The sequence below is a fragment of the Bidens hawaiensis genome, unplaced genomic scaffold, assembly GCF_021521415.1.
Source record: "Bidens hawaiensis isolate Kalapana, Puna unplaced genomic scaffold, B.hawaiensis_p1.1 tig00419617_1, whole genome shotgun sequence".
NCBI lineage: Eukaryota > Viridiplantae > Streptophyta > Magnoliopsida > Asterales > Asteraceae > Bidens > Bidens hawaiensis.
This window is the reverse complement of record NW_027504913.1, coordinates 86367-106762: the sequence shown is the minus strand read 5'-3', so window position 1 is coordinate 106762 and position 20396 is coordinate 86367. Positions and strand designations below refer to the sequence as shown.

Sequence of the window (20396 nt, the reverse complement as noted above, 5' to 3'; positions counted from 1 at the left end):
AATTTTAATTTTATTTTTGTTTTTAGTTCGGTGTCTTCTTTTATTACGTTTTGTTTTGACAAAAGAGATCGATCGTGCAAATGTTAACGCTTATGGACCAACAAAAGAAAATATTATAAACAATCAAGTGTGTGGGTTCGGTGGGTAAATGTTTTTCGTGTTTGAAAATGCAAATTGTTTTAAAGACCGATGACTGAGAGTGTATTTTCGGTGAATACTCGCGATGTTTTGACCTTATCGCGAGATAGGCTAACCCTATATATATGGGAACTCAAAATATCTTTCACTATTCACCAAACACAAATTACTATTCACTCTCTCTCTTCTCTCTCAATCTTCAAACCTTCAAACCCCTAAACCTTCTTAAATTGTTTAACGAATCTGATCCTCTTTATCACAAACATGCCGTTGAATCAAGAATATCCACTCCGATATAACCTTACAACATCATAAATCTTTCATCTTCTCGTTTCTGGGTTCATCAAGATCGAGGCGACGATTCTTATGAACCGTCGGCTGGATCTATGAACAGATCTTCATAATTGGTGTTCATATTATGTTCAATATCTGATTTTAAAGACTTTAGATCTTGATTATCATCATTATTAATTAGTTTTTAGGTTTATTGTAAAGTTTGTAGATCTAGGTTCATTCACAGGTTCTAAAAGTTCAAATTGACCATGTAAACAAAAGGGTTTCATGTTTAAAATTTCCAGAGCCCTAATTCAAATTTGGGCGACACCAAAGAAAGGGAAAAAGGAATCAAAAAGGGATACTAAGGAATTTTTTTTCGCTTGAGAAAGGTTTCGCTTCGCTTGAACATGCGAAGCGAAATGCTTTCTGTTTCGCTTCGCTTGAACATGCGAAGCGAAATGCTTTTGGTTCGCTTCTCTTGAACATGCGAAGCGAAGTGCTTTCTGTTTCGCTTCGCTTGAACATGCAAAGCGAAATAGGTTCCATGCGAAAAAGTTACACTTAGAAAATTTTTCTTGGGTTCTGGACTTAAGCTACTGGACTGCTTTGACCTACTGTACTGTTTGGACGTGTAAACTGTTTTGGATTTTTTTTTGGACTAGTTAACTTATGAATTAACTTATTAACTTATTAAAACTAAAATGTATTACATACTTAACTTACTAAACATATAAATCCGTAATGATTATGTATATATCTTATCTTGCTTTAGCTTTAACTTAATGATGATTATCATGATCTCTTGGCTTAAATTTCAGGGACATAACAACTTCTGTGCTCTTGGGTTACCTAAGGCAAAGGATGATAAGGTGTTCTCTCCTATGGTCAAGGGGCTAAGGCAATCACCCCTTGCCTATGCTATCACTGCAAATCCAGCCATTTACTACAAGTGGGTTTTAGACTTCTGGGCATTTGCCAGGATTGCTGACGATTCTCTATCCTTCACAACAACAGTGGCAAGAAAGGAGTTAATCATCACAGAAGCAGATATTCGAAGAGTATTAAAGATTGCTGACCAGCCGGATTACAAGTATGAGAAGGGAAACAAAAAGAAGCTGGAAGGTTTCGTTGCACAGATGGGATATGATACAGAATGGAAGAGCTTAGAGAAGAGTCATCTGTCACCATACTGGAGATTTCTCTTTCACATTGTCACTCATTGCTTCACAGACATTCGAGGTGGATTTGATAGCATGAGTATGGACTGGGTTTGTATTATGTTCGCTTTGACCAACAAGGAGAAGTTCAACTACTCAAGGCGGATATTTTTATGCATGCTTGGGAATATCAAGAGCGGGGCTACATGGTTGATGTACCCAAGATTCGTGCAGCTGTTATTGGACGATTTAATTCCAGATGCCCAAAGGCCGGGAACCAAGAAGGCGAAAGACAAGAAGTCATATCCCGAGCCATATCATGTACATGAGATCAAGGTGTCAGTGTTTGGTGTGTTGTTGAGCACAAAGGGCAGAGGTCATCAGTATACGGGACCACGACCTGGTCCTAAGTTTGGATTGTTCGAGGAAATAGAGCCTTTCGGGGATGAGGCATCTGTTGAGGAAGAAGAGGTTGATGAGCCAGAGACTGAGGCTGAGCAACAATCGTCTGATGAGCCAACTGAGGGAAGAACCAAGTCAAAGCATGACTTGAAACGGAAAGCCGTGGAGGTTGAAGAGGAGGAAGAGGAAGAGCAGCCGCAGTTCAAACGCATTAGGAAGGTTGGAGACTCTCAGAAGTCATCCAAGCCTCCGGTCAAGACTCCCTTGAAAGGTAAACCCTCTCCCCCCTGTAGTAACCAAAGAATCCCTAGCCCAAGTACTTAGGGATTTAGATGTTTCCAAAATTCAAGTACCACCCTATAGGAAACCCAAGACCAGAAAGAAATCCATGGCCAAACCCACTAAAACACTACTTCATGATTCACCCGACTCATCACCCGAACCCATAGACACTGACCAACCCATCTCCACATTCCTACCCAAATTACCAGAATGTCCACCTCACACACCACCAGACCTTAACCAACCCGAACCAGAGCGATCATTCTTAATCATACCACTAGATCAACCAACCAACACAGAAACCTCACCATTTACACCACCACCCCAACCTGAAACCTTAACTGAACCAACCCAAACCATCACATCACCCATTCAAACCACCATTGAACCCACCTTCTCCCAAATATTCCCGTCTACCATGTTTAGTTCACCCATCCGATCAACCAGCCAATGGAGCCAAACCGTTATCTCCTCACAAAAATAACAACCCAGCCCACACCAACCATCACCACAATATCACCACCAACCACTCAACAAATTATCTTGCATATCCATACAATTTCTCCACCCACTATGTCCATAACCCCACCTTCCACCATCCTCTCACCCAAACCGATTACCAGAGGAAAGTCTTTGACACCTCTAGTATATGCCGATCCTATCCTCGATAGGATCGTCGCACTGGAGGAATCTAACGCGAAACGGGCAGAACGGGATATTGGGCTTCTCAAATTCATCAAGGAAATGAAATAGAAAGAGACTCAAGATGAGAAAGAAAAGGCTGAGTTGAAAGAGAAGGTTCAGGCTCTGGACAACCAAAAGACCGTGTACGAGGCTAAGATAGAAAGTTACAGATTGCTAAACAACACTTTGCATACACGAGTTGAAAATCAGCAGCTGCTTATGACCCAAGAATTGATCAAGAATGCAGAACTGAGAGCTGAACAGTCCAGACTAGCAGATCGAGTGGCTACTCTTGAAAGAGACTTACCAAGTGCAAGTACTCCCAGAACGAGTCTTAACAAGAAGATAGAAGATTCAACAAGAAGATGGAATGTTGAGAGTGAAGCTACAAACTCTAGGGTCACAAGTTTAGAGAACCAGATGACTCCATCCACATCCATCGACTCACTTTTAGCCAAAAATGCTGCTCTCCGAGCTGAGTTAGAGGTGGTTCAGGAAAAGATCAAGCAACAAGATCGTCTGAATGAGCTTCAAATCAAGACAAATGAAGACATGGTGGGAAAATACCAAGAAGCCTCAGACCTGATGGGAATTCATGAAGATGATCTTCATAGTCTGGAGGATAGGCTTGATGCAGTATTTGGAGCATGGAAAAGATTCAGTGAGACTTCTCAAGATGGTGGTTCACGGCCTACCGTAGGTCCATCTGAGACCTAGCGAGAAGCTCAGGTTGTGGCATCTGAAGGTGAGGCGACTGTTGGTCGGTTAGTACAACAGGGTGGCCAATCCAGTGGTGTAGGTGGTGGTAGTGCAGGTGGAATGGAAGGTGAAAAGAAGGATGTTGGTGATGAAAGTGATAGTGATGATGACAATGATGATGATGAAAAGGACAGTGACGAGGATGACAACCCTCATGACAGCTTTGATGAACAAGATGATGATGATAACGATGGAGGGGACGGAGGGGTCGGGACAGCAAGAGGTGAAGGTGGAGATAACACTCAATCACCTCCACACTCTCAACACGATGATCAAGACCCTACTAACCCCGACTCTGCCAGCAAAGTCAAATAGCACGACTCAATAATTGACAGCTTATATAAAGATGTCATCTCTCCGGCTGATGACATAGGTGTGGTTGATGCTTTTATTGATGCAGGTATTAGTTTTGAAGATTTTTTAACAAGAACGAAGGAGGCAGTGAATGAACCAGACGATGACATTAACTACTCGCCAAATCCAGAAACTCCTCCTGCTCAAGCTTCAGAAGCTCATGCAACAAATCCCGTCTTCGATCAACCGCCAAAGAAGAAGAGAAAGACGCACATTGTATCAAGCCGTACGTCTACCCGGGTGCTCAATTACCCTTATCACGACGATTCACTTATTGTTTATGCGAAGTATGAAAGCTGAATAGTGTTGGGCGATACGGCGATACAGCGGGGATCTCATCTATCTCAACCACCACCAGTTGAAGATGTTACCTGAGCTCGACCTCAATTATCTACGTAAAGCTCTAGGTCATGGTGCGGTTGGGAGCACGTTGGAAAGTTGGGTCCCAGATTATCTTCATCGTCAGTCAAACGTCGACTACAAAGATTTTGAGCCGAATAAGGTCACAAGTTCAAGAACCCAAGGGAAATAGACCCAGCAACCGGAGAGCCACGCACCATGTGGAGATACAGGGCGCCGAAAGACTGTCATTCGATTTATCATGGCGAGCCCTTTCTTCCCAACATACTCCGAGATTTCATTGGTTGGGAGTTTGACAATAAAACCGGTGAGGCCGTCATCCACTGCCGTGATATGTACGAGCTTAGGGTGTTTGACGAGCATGAGCTTATGGGTCTGCACATTGAAGATATAAAGAAGCTCTACAACAAGCCACTGGGAACTGTCGAGGACTTGGGACGTCAGAACACAGACCGGATAGTTGAAGCCTTCAACAAGTTCGTGCGCAGACTTGTTGAGCTTCCACTATCCGAGGATGAATTCTTGGAATATAACACCGACGGATTCCAATACTAAAGACTAGAGGGAGATTGTTAGGCCCCTTTTTGTTCATATTAGTCTTTTGTATTGGTTAGATTATATTGGGCTTTAAATTGTTCTTTTTGTATGTATTAGGCCCAAGGGAAACAAAGTTGTAAAGCCCATTGGGCACTTGATGTAACTTACTTCTCATGCATCCTTCCCTATAAATAGGAAGCATGCCATAAGAGTAAGTTGTTGTTCACTGATAATCAAAAACCTGTTGTTTTATATCTTTCTCTTTCTCTTGTCTCTCTTTCTCTCCTACTAACTTCCTTGCTCGGAAATAATCTCTAGATCCGAGACCTCTTGGTTGCTTAGTGTGATTTCCGCTAGCACTAAGTTAGGTTGATCCAAAGACGTTGTTAGATCCACCCGAATAGGGACCTACAGGTTCCACTAACAAACCGCTTGTAACATAAAATCTAGCCCGCTTCAAATAGGAGCCTTTTGTAGTAGTGATTTGTGGGGTCGAAATGTGATTTAAATGTAAAATTGGAGGTTAAGGGTTTAATCTTATAGAGTATAATATTTAGCTATTAAAAAAATAATTAAAAATAGTTGGCTATTGTGTTATCTCAGGGACAAGTTATTTTATATTAATCATTTTTCATATTATTTTTGTAAATAAAGTTATAAATATATTGTCACCAACAACAAAATATTGTGATATGTTGCAATTAGGAGGCCGGTGAACGTTGTGAAGAAGTTGCAGAGGTTGAAGCCTCATCAGTAATTACCATTATTATCTTCCAGTTTTCTTTTTAATAAGTTCTTTGTTATAAAATAAGAGGAAATATTACATGCTGGTCAAACACAAAGTTTTAGATGTAAAATAAAGATTTCGTAAAGATTAGAGACTGACTAGAAAGCTGAAATGAACCGATAAAACTAAACAATCAACACGAGAGATCTATGGAGTAATCTGTTCATAATTCATTAATTCATAAGAAATTGGTTACAAGAAAGAGATGAGAAACATAATTCTATTACAATAGAAGGAGATGAGAGAACAGACTTTCTTCTGCAAATTCATTCATGCCTATGCTATTCTTCGTTTACTCCTTATATCACCGCTCTTTACCAGGTTGGACCTATTTTTTTAACTCTTAACTTGGGCCTGGATCATACTTGAATTGGGCTGGATCATAACTTATAACATTACTCCCCTCTTTCAAATTCACCTTGTCCTCAAGGTGAAGGAGAATTCCTAAAGAGTTGGGCTAAAGCAAACAAATGCAATCCAAGAAAACCAATAGCTAACGATTTGTGTTTCTTGTCATGGTTGGTGGGCCCATTAATGTTTTTTTTCCCATCTGTGTCCTGTTGTAACAACTTGAATGAGAGGAACAAAAATGACAAAATTTGTAGCATGTGCATAAAAATAAGGGAAGAGCCAAATGTGGCTAATTCCTAAGGTGCGCCACTCATAAGCAAACTTTCTTGGAAAAATCAATGTAAGAAACCCATTATCCAACATTTCAAGACTTGTAGCCACTTCAAGTATACTGAGTCCCCAATTATCATCATTTTGGGCCACAAGAACTCGTAACGCCACTGTATCAGTAATATCCAAAGTAACAATTCTGCTCCCATCAAGTTTGTTTATGTTAGTAATTGTAATCCGCCTTATATGCGAATTATATTTCAATGCTACGCCGCAAGTTTCGTTTAAAACCATATCACCCATGACAAGGAAGCCGACAAAAGAAAGTTTGTCTAAGATCCACAGCGTGTCCCGATCAACACCCACAACATACTTCACAACCAAAACACATGTAAGAGCATGAGACACGCCCATTCGGGCTTTCACTAATAGCATGCGCCTTGTAGGAGCTGTCCTAAAGTTCCTAGTCGAATCATATAGCCAACTTGGTTTCCAAACAAAATTTGAAATATCTAGTGAATTTTTTGTGAAAACTCTACGTTTAAAACCAAGTGTCAACAGGGATTCAGTATTTACAGTGTGAAACAAAGTTTTGTCATGTACACAAGATCGAAGAGGATGAATCTGAATAAGAGTGATGCTATTTTGATAATTCTGCAAGTGCATCGTTGTTATGATCTATGCAGCCCATAAACATTGAAGCCCCCCAAAAATTAGTCCCATATTTACCATCAACACCTGATCATCACACCCATTAATAGCAATTTGGAAATCTGAATTAACCATGTCATGAGAAATACTATGTGGTGTATACAAGATATGGCACAACGGATAGTTAAAGGGAGAACCAATTGTTGTATGCGATGTAACAGAGGTCACACCAAGTTGTTGAGATTGCTGGTTAAGGACATGTGAGAAACGAAGAGACACTAACAAAGTCGTGGCTATAAGATCGGACATGCTCATAATTCGATCAAAAGAAGGCGAGTTAACAAAACATGGACCCGGATCAAAGTTCCTCCGTAACCATTTATCCCCAAAATTCAAATCACACCCGACAAGGAAATTAGTAAAACTACCAATATTCGGGCCAACTTGTTTTGAACCAAAAGTAGTACCACTTGAATTCCCACCAGAATTAAAGCTAGATACAGTTACAATAGCCCTTAGTAAATTTGCAACTGCTGCCACGTACGAGTCATAGTAATACAGATGTAGGTATGAAGATGCATAAGAGTCTGAGATTGATTCATGAGGTACAATAGGCCGACATGGTTGTTCGTTAACTCGGAAATAGAGCAAGATTGTTGTACCGCCTTTCCAACGGACACGTTTATCCCAAACGTTAAACTGAAGTACCATATCAAGTACCATATCAGGAGCACCAAATTGTGTGGCAGGGAAGAGTATGGTGCTGGTAGACCACGGCCAAGTTCACGCAAGCAATTTATCAAACGGGTCGGCTAACCGAGTGACTCTAGACAACGAATCTGTTATAAACCCAAAAGGAGGACCACTATTGGATTCAAATGTCTGAACATCATTAGGAAAAGAAGATGTGGCAATAAAAAATTGACCCGTATCATAAAGCAATTCTGTTTTGTGGAATTTAACAGTAATTTTCAAATAAAGACCAACAAAGAGAATACCAAAATTACCAAACCTGTGGTGTGGAATAGGAGTGTTGGTTACATAATATAGAGGTGTATGAGGTGGAATTTCAATAAACTTATTAAGAACACCTGATTTAGATACCTTCCAAGAAGAACCAAATGGAGAGGCAGTCGCATCGTGTGCGTTCGAACCCAGCAGATGAGATGGAATATTAGTGTTCATAAGAACATATTGTTGCTCAAATTCTATAATTGCATATTCGCCTGCACAGTTTTGAATATCAACCCAGCAAAAATGATGAACACTGCCACTGAGAGCATCACCAACAAGATGAAAGCGATTATTAACGCAAGCCCTATAAGCATCCAAATTCATCTGGCATGTGTCATTGTCAGCAATACCAGGCATCACATCATGGTTGGGTTTGTTGTGACATGGAGCCAAATAGATGCTCTCCACTGAAATAGCAGAATCAAAACGTGGTCCCGGATCAAAGCCAAAGGTAACCAATGACTTAGGAGTACCTAATTTTAGTTCGAATGGGTTACGTTTCTCTGAATGAGGATCTAAGTGGTTAGGAAAAAAGATCAAACTGGTAGGTTCATGCGCAACATGATTTGTAGAAAACAATATTATGAATGGTTGGGTCAGCATCACAGTACTGGTGGGCTGCATAACCAACCCACATTGCCATCCCAGTTTCCATTCAAAATCTGCAATAACTCTGGCAACCATATTGAGCAACCCGTACCATGAAGTAGAGAATACTCAACAACAAGTTGAAGCACTAATACATCCATTTGAACATCCTTTACTCCGAGTGGCTCATGAACACCAGTCATAGAGTCATTTTGAATTGCTAATACCTTATCTCTAATGGGTGCATGAATGTCATTGGCAATTTCATAGGTAATACTATCAGGCATTTCATCGAACACCTTGAGAGCACTGGTAACAAACGGAAGCGAAACATAGTAAATCAGACCTGATGCAAATGAAAAAGCGTCAATGGAATTAGCAGCAGACATGGAATCAATCAGAGTTGGTTCCTGAATCGGATCCATTGCAGTTTGAGTTTGATGAATCGAGCATGCCTCAATTGCGATTGGATCAACGGAAGTAGTCTGGAATTGAGTAATCATTGCAGTAGTGAAATCATTCCAGGTGATCAAGTCTGTACTTCGATGCCAGCCGCTGAACCACCAGAATGGCTCATCATCGAAGGATTCAATGACATAAGGAAACCTCTCGTCATCGTAGATCGCGTAAAAGTGAAAATATTGTTCAGCTTGAGACATCCATAGGGCGGGATTAGATCCAGTGAAACGGGGTAATCTTGGTTGTTCCTGTAGGAGTTCTTCCAAAGCCATCTATGCTAAGGATTAATGAAAGCACCAATGAAGTGAACCGATAAAACTAAACAATCAACACGAGAGATCTATGGAGTAATCTGTTCATAATTCATTAATTCATAAGAAATTGGTTACAAGAAAGAAATGGGAAACATAATCCTATTACAATAGAAGAAGATGAGAGAACAGACTTTCTTCTGCAAATTCATTCTTGCCTATGCCATTCTTCGTTACTCCTTATATCACCGCTCTTTTTTTAACTCTTAACTTGGGCCTGGATCATACTTGAATTGGGCTGGATCATAATTCATAACAAAAGCAACGCTGACATTAAATATATAGTTGACGATGATAATTGAAGGTTGCAATATTGATACGTTTAGTTATAAAGTGGGTCAATTTGGGTTATGTTGCTTCTAAAAACTGGTCGGATGTGTCAAACATGCATTTTTTAACTTCGTAATTAGTAAATCATTTTATTTAAAAACTTAACTTTAAACTTTATTCAAGTTCTATTAAAGATAGCCACGGTGCCCTTTGCGAATCGTGGGTGTAACCCCTAGCTGCATTACAAGCATATTACATATGATCAACATAAGATGACACTTTTAACTCAGAGGGATTGATAAGTCCCATAATGGCTTCTAAATAGATTAGATTTTGAAGTGCAAAAGGGGAGAAGCGCCATCAAGTCCTTTTCCTCTTTGATAATCTGTGTATTCTTTTATTGTTATACTTCTATACTTTGCCGGATTATCTTTTGAAAGCAACTCAGTGATTGGCTCATACACCTTCGATCTCTGAATCGAACCTGTGGTAAAGAATGACGCTACCGATACTCTTGGCCCGACCTTGTTTGCCACCACTTTGTGTTGCGAACTCACAAACTTGTCGTTTGTAATCAGCTGAAAAATGCCAACGGAATATATATTAAGACACTATGCTTCTAACTTCCAAGAACAAATCTCGGTTTCAAAAATATTTGATTCTCATTAAATATGCAATTGTTTTAAGTTTAGAGGGAGATATATGCATCTGATCCATAAATAAAATGGCATTTAAGCATCGAGAGAGAGAGAGAGAGATATGCCTGCAAATAATCTCCAGCGTTCACTATAAGAGCTCCCGAAATAGGAGGAACATTACTCCACTGATTCTGATAAAAAATCTTTAGGCCGCCAATATAATCTTGTAGAAGAATGGCGATAAAAGTACTATCAGTATGGTCGCGGGTGCCTATTGTTAATTCAGGTTGTGGGCAAGAAGGATAATACTGGCCAAGAACAGCAAGCCCGTCCGCACATCCCATATCCAAAAGATGATTGGGATTTAACCCAAGAGCCTCAGACATTAACTCAAATAGACAAACCGCAAGTTTCATCACCTGTTTCGAATACTCCAACAAAATCTCTCTACAACAATATCCCAATCAAACAAAATATACAATGGTTAAACTTAATCTACCTAACTCACTAATCAGTGGGTACAAAACTATAAATGTTTTATTAATCGTCCATCTATTAGTATATAGTGATATAATTCGATGGTTTACGGACAAATAAGGCACTTAATATAATCTAAAACGTCTCTATTGATCAGTGTATGTATTGGTTTACACACATGTAACATATCTTGACTTGATTGATAACTCCAAAAACTTAGTATTTAAAGGGTTAAATCAATATCATCTGCTTTGTCATTTTAATCTTTTATTGATGTGCTATAATTTGATGGTATGTGGATAGCATATAGCCATATACTGGTTTGATTGAAAACTAGGGTGTGTATGGTTCGGTTTAGTTCGGTTAATAGACTCAACCAATCAGTTTCGGGGTGGTTTATTCGGTTAATTTTTCGGTTTTCGGGTCAGTTCAGTTAATCTCGTGTAATAACCAATATCATATTTGGACTAAAATTTTTACTTACAAATGCATGAAGCGGATGTATAAATACATGAAATTGTGGTATAAAAATGAAATACATGAAATGGAGGAATAAAAGCTTGAAAAATATAAAAATACGAATTGCTTGGTTCGGTTTGTTTAATTACGTTAACCGGCGGTAAAAAAAATAACCAATAATGCTTTCCGATCAATTCCAATATATCGAGTAAAAAAATATCGGCTAATTTTGGTTCGATTTCGTCTGTTTTTGGTTTGGTTTGGCTTGGTTCGGTTAATAGTTTGATTATTGCTCAGCACTATTGAAAACCTCTAACAAGGGTTAAGAGTGGATTAATAAGTAAAACCTGCAAGGTGGCGGCAACTCGTGTGGTTGGGGAGAGTTTGGAGCCATAAAGCAGTAGAAAGTGTCTCGCCAGTTAGTCACCGTTGCAACGTATTAGTCAAAGTTACTAAGGTATGCGAAGCTAGTCTTTCCGCTCAAATCTCGTGTGTACCATTGCTTCTTTACCTCCGTGTCTTGCTCATGAAAATCCCTCACTCCTTTTAACATCTCCTCCAAAACATTAATATTAATTCCATGATTTACCATTTGAAAGAATCCCCAACTCTCCAACGCGTCCTTAACTTGACCGATCACCTCCTTTAGCCGTATAGGATCTTCATTTATTCCTTCCAAGTCTATGGTTGGAAGAGTTAGTTGTGGTTGTTCGGAGCTATGGTTTTCAGGTGAATGTAGATGGAATATTCGAGGGACCTCCGTTACACTAGAATCAACAAGTCCTTTGACGCCAGTTTTGGTTTCGTCGAACGCCGTTAGCTCTGCTTTACGATCATAGTCCGGTTGAACTGACGTGTCACTAAGGACCATTTTTCTTTTGGTCTAGTAAAAAGAAAACTTTGAAGTTATGTATATGATGAGTTTCTAAGTTTAGTATATGATGATATTTATAATCACAACTTGGTCCAATCTATATATCTATTAAAACAACATGTTTGCCCATTTTCTATTGGTCATTTGATTAATTTTCATAAATACAAAGCATTCTTAGAATTTCTTGATAATATAATAATTCAAAAATAAATTTGAAAATCACCAATGTCATTTTGAAACTTAATTTGCATTTATGTCTATTAACCATATGTTACTTTCTAATTTTGAATAAATGAAAAGAAAGGACAACAAGGATTCTATCTATTTAACTTTAATTTTTAAATGTTCTTCAATCAATAGAAAATTTTCAAACGGATTAATCACAACAAGTAGGTTATATATTTCTTTTTATGTGTGTCTAATTTCATTAACTTAACTCATACAAATTATTTGCTATCCTTTTCTTTTACCAGGTTCAAGGCATTAAATAAACAACTAAGAAATCTACACATCTTCTTTCCTCTCATACATAATATACACGAATGCAAACTTCTTTTATTTTATTTTGGCTTTGTTTTCATATATATTTCTATCATGACTATCTGCTAAAAGTTCAACTTTATATACATATATTTCTAAAAGAATAAAGATGTCTTTCAACTATAATTAGTTAATGTTCTTCAATCTAGATGGAATTTTATAAATAAACTTTATGTAAAATTCAACACTTTATTACATAGTATATTAATTTTTTAATTATTGGTATATGGTTAAATGCTTTCTAATATGCCAAAAATCAAGCAACATCAGAGAAGATGAGGACAGAGTCAAAAATTAAAAATCTTGGTTTATTATTTCAAAAATTAAGGAACTAGACAAGGAGGTTGGATTATATACATCATGTATATTTCTTTTGATCTTTTTTTTTTTAAATTTATTCAACCACATTATAACTTACTATTTTTCCTTTCTTATTTTTTATAGTAAACTTTGCATTATAACACTAAATATTAGTTTCAAACTTTTCTTGAAACTTGATTTGTGAGTAGCGGCAATGTATATTGAATGCCATTTAAAAGTTCTTTATAAGCATTCTACTACGTAATGTAATCTTTTATAAGTCTATATCTTTCAATTTTATGTTTCTATTTGAATGACTTGCATTTATAAATCATGTTATCGTCCCAACAAACAAATAAAAAATATATTGGCGTTTGAAATTATATATGTTTAATTGAGGATTTTTATATTTCCACCAGTGTAGTACACGGGTCAATCTACCTATACTATTAAATCAATAAGATTTTTGTACACTTGTCTTCTTTTCATTGGCCAACTCCTATAGTTTCCATATATACTATGCATTCCAAGGTTTTCTTGTGATTTAAATAATTCAAAATTAAAATGTTTTCAATGTTTTGGATGGAACCGTTTGTTTTTTATTTTAACCCTATACCCTATTCATGATAAACAACAACTAACCGAAATCACATTCTTTCACCCTCATCGCAGCCTCCATTTCTCTTTTAATCAAGCGTCTTCTTAATCCAATCGATCAATTACCATTAACAAATTTTCAAAGGCAGTCTCTAGCAAGAGTTGGAATATATTTGAGAGATACAGTTTTTACTCATGTTCTACTATATATATAGCTTTATCAAGAATAAATAGTAGATGTGATATTAAAATGCTTATTTTAGATAAGCAAGGTAAAGTTACAAACAAAACAATAAATATGATTGCCGCTGAAAATATTTAATAGTTTACGAATTTGCAATTTTTAAAGTTTTTAGATTATGTTTTCAAACAATGTAGTGTGACTTTTTTTTTCTGTAACTTTATATTTTTAAGTACTTTGTTTGCATACAAGTTTGAATTGCAAGTATATTAAACAATCCTCCCAATAAACATATAACTAAAACTTTTGTCATCTTAAATAACATGTGTTTAGTTGTCGATTTTTATATTTCCTCCCGTGTCGTACACGGGTTAATAACCTAGTTGTTCATTATACAAAAAGAACAAATGAAAATAAAATACATTAACAACTCTCCATAAGGCCGCCACACAAAATATCATAGTGATCACATGCTGATATAATTAGAAATGTAATCCCACGTGATGGTTTAATTACACAAAATTATCGTGTAATAACAAAAACAAAGTCGTAATATATCATAAATTAATTTAATAATATCTTATTTATCATTTAATTTCACAATATTTAATAACTTTTCTTCGTTACTTAAAAAAAATAACCTAAATAAACAGTGTTGTTTAATTTTCCTTAACGAACATTCCAATATAAGTTTTATAGAAAACCAAGTTGGTTTCATAATAATATAATTTTTGGTCTCGTAAGTGACTTTTGCATGTGTTTGAATCGATAACTTTGGTGGTAACTTTTATTCTAAGATTCTTTAAAATAAACGACCGGCTCATTTGACTTTCATCTTGTTAAAAATAACCATGTCGAGTCAAGCTGACTCGTTTGACTTTGAACCTAGCTCGATTTTGAACTAAAACTGAAGCTAGCACGGTCATTAACCACCTCTACTCTCTCCTACCTCTTTTATATGGTTCATTGTATCATTAAATATAATCTATTACGAAACTTAGAATTCATGAAAGTTAATATAGCTTATGATCTTTTGTTAAATTTTAAAACATAAATATTTTTGCTAAAATCAAATCATCAATTAACATCTCCACTTTCTATATGGGAGCTCAATGTTATCTTTGTTAATAGCAGTAAGATTTTTGCTGAACGCAGGATTCGAACTTATGACCTTATGGTCACAAATTAAGTCTTCTCCACCCCAGTACTCGGTGGACCAAATAGCCATCGACATGTGAAACTATCGCACATCCGTAGGAGCGCATAAAATTAATTTAAGTAACATCAAACCCATAACGAATGTTTTCATACTACAGGATACAAAAAAACCGGAAAAAAAGAAAAGGTTTTAAGATAGATTACATTACCACACGACTAACATGAATATGAAAGCTTTAACTTATCACGAAGATTTATTAATTGACTTAGCTTCCAAACGAGTTAGATCTTGAAATGTAAAAGGGCAGAAGTGCCATCAAGTCCCTTTGCTCTATAGAAATCTACATATTCTATCACGGTTATGTTTCTGTACTTAGCCGGATTATCTACTGAAAGCAAATCCTTGATAGGCTTGTATATCTTGGATGTCTGAACTAAGCCTGTGGTAAAGAATGATGCCATCATGCCCAACCTTGTTTGTCACCACCTTGTGTTGTGAACTTACAAACTTATCGTTTGAAATCAACTGATAGATTCCAAGGATTACCCACATTTTAATACGTTTTTAGTTTCAAAGATGAAATCCCACTTTAAAAATATATTTTGACTACCATTAAAAAATTGTATGGCGATCGTGGCATGTTTCTTAAAGGCGCATGTCGTAGTGGCAGCATTGTCTTTCGTAGTGGCAGCATTGTCTTTTCCAAAGAGTCATAACACTTGTCATACCTGTTACCCAAGTTTGACTCCCCCTTATAGTGGTTTTGCCTATATTTAAGAGTGCTCACATGAGCCAGGATTCGAACCTGGGTCTGGGTCCAGATTGTGCCATGTTTGACAACTGAAAAGTTACCAAGTTTATACACTATAATAGACCAACAAAACAGAAATAAAGCTTCAGAAATAAATATGCATGTAAAAAGATCTCCGGCGTTCACTACTAGAGCTCCTAGTATAGGAGGAACTTAAAATATCTTAATCCATTGGTCCTGATAAAATATCTTAAGGCCGCTAATGTGATCTTGCAAAAGAATTGTGATGAAGCCACTATCGGTATGCTCTGGGGTGCCGACCGTTAATTTAGGTCGTGGGCAAGAAGGATAGCAATGACCAAGAATAGCAAGTCCATCGATACATCCCATGTCGAAAAGGTGATTAGCGTTGAGCCCAAGTCCATCGATACACCCCATGTCGAAAACTCAAATAAACAAACTCCGAGTTTCATAATTTGTTTTGAATATTCCAATTAGATATCCCTACAACAATATCAAATCAAAGAAAAATCATTTGACTTATTATGTAGACTCTTACACTCATAATGTTTGTATATTAACTTATATCAGACCTGCAAGGTTGTGGCTACTCGTGCTGCTGGGGAGGGTTAGTGTGACATTCGTCAATTTTCAAACCCGAACCCGACCCATTTTAAAATTCTCATATAATTTGGATTCGCATTTATTAATAATAATATTGATTTCATGACATTTTGATTCGTTTTTTTTTATAATTTATTATTATGTTGTCTACATCATACGATCTTTGACTAAGTTATCGTAATTAATTTATTTACTTCTCATGTATTTATATTAGTTATTTTCATAGTAGCTTTAAGTCTTATATGTTTATGAATTCACTAATAGTTTTACGCCCGAATTAATGAAACGGCATTCATATCTTGTTAATTTGTAAACTCAGATAACCAATATATCGTTTATCAAATGTAATGTGTACTACTAATATATAAGTTGATATAGTCACTTTTATATATTTACTTATTATTTTTATGAATGTTTCATCCTCATGTACCTAGACCATATTCAAGTATTCTAATATTTTCATTTTTTTATCAATTGAGTCAAAAACATTTAATTCTTCATTATTTTTGCTTAAGACTAGCCTTTTGACTAATTCTCTAGCTTGTTGCATTAGTGTTAAAGTCAAAGTTTGACTAAGAAAGTTATGCTGTTCAAGTTCTTTCTCTTTTGTTATTTCATCCTCAGGTAATTTATTATTTTCCGTACAACACATCTTGTGATCATCACCACCTTGCCACCTTATGTTGACAATCATGGCTGTGTTTCACTACCGCTTGTCGGTCCGTCTAATGTCCGGTTATAAAAGTTTTATGTTAAAAAAACTAACTTTTGCAAAATTAATAAAACCAAACTAAACCTTTCCAACATGTCTCTTCATCTTATCATTTTATTTAAATATGTTAGACATAAACCCAACTCAAAGACGAGTTCATGTCCGACCAAAAACGAACCATTCGATTAACTTGCTTTCTTAAATAATAATCGATTCGACAAGAAACCAAACTCATTAAAATTAACTATTAAATATTATAACTTATATTTTCAAAAAAAAAAAACTAAAATAAATTGACTAAAAGTCAAGTAACTAACTTATTTTTCTCTTAACTTATAAAAATAAAATAAAATTATTTTTTTAACAAACTTTTTATTTATGAATTTATAAACCGAACATGTCGGCCATCTTTCTCTTATATCTCCTCAACCTCATTTTGACCCTAGTTATTTTCTTATTTAAAGTCGCTCGTTGAACCGAACTTTGTTGGTTCACTCGCTTAAGACATTTTTGCTTGCTTAATATTTTTCGCTTACTTAACAAATGAACCTCTCACACCCCCTTTTACTCTTTTACATATTTTGGGAGTAGCATATATAACATAGCAAAACATTTTATTTTAGCGTCATTGCCTCAAAACTACAATTTATACATGGACTTGTGTGTTAATTACTTGCTTGATCTTTTATGCCTTATCGAACGATTATTAGTTTGTGTTATTTATTTATTGTTGTTGTCTCATAGCCGCAGTAGTCTCAATAAGTATGATCATATGCTCCCCTTACTATTTCGACTTAGTTTCAAATAGAAAAGGGCCTCATTTGCTATTTTTACATAATTCATCTATGCTTGAATTAGCATACTTGTCTCATGGAATTGTATGAATTTTGCCTCATATTATATTATATCAAACTTGTGGGAAATTCACCAACTATTAGCTACAGGTAAAATAGTTTGATGCATTTACCAAGATCGAAAACATTAGATTGCCTTCAGGTTACTTTAGTAAAATGATGTAATAGTTAGTTTGCTTTATTATGATGTTATTTTCCTTTCAAACTTGTGTACTTGAATTTTAATATGATAATGATAATATTGTCGCTTTAATAGTGTCACATGTGTTTTATACAATCTATACGTTACCCCCTGACGTAAATTCCGCCGTCAGTCGGGGTGTGACAGTTAGGGGCCATGGTTATTTATGATTTGGTAATTTTTGCCTATTAGAAAGGAGCCTCATTTATTTATGATTTATATATCACAATTGTCGTTATTATTTACGGTTTCACATAAGAGTTGTGGATTTTCCCTCATATTATATATATACAAAAATCATGGAATTGCTCACCAATATTGGTGTTGACAAAATATATTTTATGCAACGTTACAGGTTTAATTGTTGGTTGATTGAAGACTGAAGACGTTATTTTCATTTTGAACCGTTAGGATTATTAGCAAAATGAACTATTTATTTCTCTTATATTTTGTTGTATTTGTATGAACAAGTTGTGTTGTGTTTTCTGTTAAACGAAATGAATTTGTTGTTTAAATATTGACATTTAAAGTGTCGTGCGTATTGAACCAATCACGTTGTGCCCTGGCAAATTCCATCACTTTTGGTCGGGGTGTGACAATACATTTTTTTAAAAGGAAAATTGAATTTAAGTAATTCCAACTATTAACTATTGGTAAATAACAGTCGCAACTAATGAAATGTTTGCGGACAGCCTCATCTTTTAACATATTTGCTTTGAACGATCCGCGACTAACAGAATTCTAACGTCGTTATTCTAGTCCTCGGAAAAATATTTTACCTTGAAAACTCAACTTTATCCCGCCAAAAAAACTCAATCTGAACACCACCACCACTGACCACCACCACTTGAACACCATCGATGACCACCATCACCTAAACATCACCACCACCACCACCATCGTCGCCGCCATCGCCAGCCACCACCTAAACACCATTGTATACCACCGCTGATCACAACCACTGCCGACAACCACCACCTGCCACCACCGACCAACCACCACCAATTGACTCTGATGGTGGTTCTAGGGTTCCGACGATCTAAATAATTAAGAGTTTTACTAGAAAAAAGTTTCTATAAGTCCGATTTATGGTAACAAAGAGGTTTGAGATAAAAAGGTTGAGTGTTCCAGCCAAAAACGTTTTTTCGGTAATCGCCGACTAACAGCATTGGGATTCTTCTAGTCGTAGATCGTTATGAGTATATATGTTAAAAGATATGACAGTCAGTAGGCATCGTTAGTTGAGACTGTTAATTGTCAATAGTCAATATTTGAGATTATTTAAATCTAATTTTCCTTTTTAGAATTTGCAAGAAATTAATTATACATCTTTTATGGTATTTCTTATTTAAGTTCTATAACTCATGCCAATTGGAATTTCCTTTGGTTTGTGCAGCTAACAACATCGTAAATCGGGTAAAAGGTGCTCCCTCCTGTCATAGGTCGAGGGTTTTAAATCTGGCTTGCAGTAGGCAGGTTAAGTGACTTTAAGAGTAGTTTAACCATAAATGAAACAACATCGTAGATCCAAAAAGGTATGTATTCATCTCAAACTTAATGATTTGTGTGCTTATTCTATTTATTCGTTGATATTCGTCCACAATTTTAATTCAGGTTGTGGGCAAGATGGATAGTATATTGAAAATATGTTATACATACAACATGCCGAACAATTGATTCAACAAATTCTTAAAAAAAACACCAACACTATAAAAATAAAAATGTATTAAGATATATTACATTGCTATATGATTGATTGAAAATATACAACACCTTTAACCCATTGGGAAGATTCTTAAAATGGCTTCTAAATGGGTTAAATCATGAAATGCAAAAGGGTGAAGTGCCATCAAATCCCTTTGTCCTATAATAATCTACGTATTCTTTTATTGTTTTTTGTTATGCCTCTATACCTGATTATCTTCTGAAACCTATCCATTGATTGGTCATACACCTTTGATGTCTCAACGGGACCGTGGTAATGAATGACACCATTGATACTCTTGGCCCAACCTTGTTTGCCACCACCTTATGTTGTGAATTTACAAACTTGTCGTTCGTAATGAGTTGCAAATTCAAATGAATTCTTGTTAAAAAAAATTGTGGCAATCAAAGCAAAGTGTGAGATATCAATTTTAAACTAAACTGGACCAATAAAATGACATTATAGCTTGAAACTTAGATAGATGCATGCAAATAATCTATGTTGTTTGCTACAAGAGCACCCGGTATAGAAGGAGCATCCCTTGCACACCCATTTTTATGCTTTTCTACAAAAAGTGGCTAACTTTCAGGTTGGCTTCATCAAATAAAACCACGCCCAATATCAAAAGTTCTATTTAAAATAATATGTACTTCTAGTTAATTAAGAAATTAATTACTTATGTTTTTTAGGCCCA

At 36.1% G+C, this 20396-nt stretch overlaps 1 pseudogene across 1 annotated transcript; it reads right to left on the bottom strand.

Moving 5' to 3' along the window:
- Window positions 1-9853: 9853 nt before the first annotated feature.
- On the bottom strand, window positions 9854-12119 carry LOC143609407 (1-aminocyclopropane-1-carboxylate oxidase homolog 3-like; annotated as a pseudogene). Its single transcript, XR_013149417.1, has 3 exons — window positions 11572-12119; window positions 10391-10735; window positions 9854-10259 (listed from the first exon to the last, which is right to left on the bottom strand). The product of XR_013149417.1 is annotated as a 1-aminocyclopropane-1-carboxylate oxidase homolog 3-like (transcript).
- Between the last annotated feature and the right edge of the window lie 8277 nt (window positions 12120-20396).